General features: G+C 33.2%; 1 long non-coding RNA gene across 1 annotated transcript; it reads left to right on the forward strand.

Moving 5' to 3' along the window:
* Positions 1 to 318: 318 nt before the first annotated feature.
* On the forward strand, positions 319 to 1,007 carry LOC118437203. Its single transcript, XR_004835941.1, has 3 exons — positions 319 to 598; positions 660 to 782; positions 897 to 1,007. It is a non-coding gene; the product is annotated as an uncharacterized LOC118437203 (long non-coding RNA).
* The last annotated feature ends 833 nt before the right edge of the window (positions 1,008 to 1,840 follow it).

Here is a 1,840-nt window from a genome sequence, read left to right on the forward strand (position 1 = left end):
CGACGATACATACATAACTTATTCAAGCAGTTATGTAGGATAAGTTTATTACCTCGACTTTTTCTGTAAAATCGACTTTTCTCAAACCCCTTCCCCTCCTCTGCAACACACAAGACCACTACCCCCTCTTTCCCATGTATAACTTAACGCAAATCTCACTTTCCCCAAAAAGGAAAGACTAAAAATGTAAATAGTCGATCCTGCGTAATTTCTTTATTTATTAGGACGTGATTCAGTTCTGGAATTTTGATGACTTCTGTGTAATCCTATTTATTATTTCAATTACGGATACCCTGTATTGATATCTACACTCTTAGCAACTTGGTAAAGAATTCTTAATAAGCGTCTTTACCGAGCTGTTGGTAATTACGCGTCCTACAAAAATTATACGGGGTTATTACCGTATCAATACCAACCGGGTAACTGGCCATCCACCGCAATGTTTTAAGTTATCTTTATAATTTTGGTAATAAATTCCTACGAGTCGGTAATTATATCCTACAAATTTAGATAACACTCTTTACCATAATTTTTGTAAAGCGCAGTACAAATTGGTGCTAATGAGATCTACATTTTGGTGTAGTTTATTACCATGGAGGTAAGAATTTTAATACATTTGGTGATAATTGTGAGACGCTAAACAGTGGCGCATTTGTCAGTTTTAGTTTCCGCTCAGCTCAACTCAAGTCAACATGGCGAAATTAATCCATTCTGTCCAGAAGTTTTTATCAGTGAAAAAACTGATAAAAACTTCTGGGAATTATATAGAATTGTTGAAACAGGTAAGTATCAAATTATCATATGTATGTATGTAGGTGCCTTATCAAGATGGTGATCGAGCACCATCATAATAATAGGAAATAGTTAATAATAATATTATGCGTTTATTTTTTCAGTGAAACAAAAATTTAAGTTGGAAATCGGAGCAGATTGCAACTTCGTGTAAATATGTATACATGTGTGTGTATGTCATTCCATAGTTTGCATTATACTTAAATTTTATAATTATGTATGTTTCAAAACTATTTTACAATAAATATAATTTTTGATTGAAAGCTTATTGTAAACAAAAGCAAAAAATCTATTCTTTTCGGTGGAAATCTGCACAACATTTGGTAATAATGGGGTATGCATATGAAAAGCATTAATACCGGTATGAATAGCACACCGTGTACAAAGTGGTATGCTTTATTACCAGGCGGTAGACATTTTACTACATATTGTAGTACATCTGTCATACATCATGGTATTAATTTTATCCCAAAAAGTGTTCTTTATTACCACTTCGGATTCAATCAATTTCTTTACCGGCTGGTGGTTATTATTACCGTTTCTGCAGAGTCATATACGTGTGCATTTTGGTAATGATTTGGTAATGATTTTATTTAGAGTGTAAAGGGTGTAAATTTAATCCGGTAACCTTTTTCATGGCAAAAAGAAAATGTTTTTTTTTCAAAACTACAGTTGTGACCAAAGCCAACATTTTTTCCAGAGATACCTTAATATTTGGTCTTTCCACCATCCACTTCACTCACGCTCTTAAATCTTTGCTTTAAGCTCAATGCCAAGTTTTCCAAAATTGATTTTGGTTTTAAATTTCACTTGTCTCAAAATTATGTAGTCAGATCTTTCTCTATTGCAGGATTTGGATCTTGTAGAATTTTTCCTTCAATACGTGCAACATGTCGTCCAGGAAATGCACAAACAAATTTTTATCATGCAACTAAAATTTCCTAGGCACAGGTGAAAATTGTTTTATATACTATTACCTCATAGTTGATGCTTCGATTTGCTCTGTAGCCTTGTCAGCCATGAGAATTATTTGTATCTCAATGGGCAA

Source organism: Folsomia candida, unplaced genomic scaffold (assembly GCF_002217175.1).
Source record: "Folsomia candida strain VU population unplaced genomic scaffold, ASM221717v1 Fcan01_Sc012, whole genome shotgun sequence".
NCBI classification, from domain to species: Eukaryota; Metazoa; Arthropoda; class Collembola; order Entomobryomorpha; family Isotomidae; genus Folsomia; species Folsomia candida.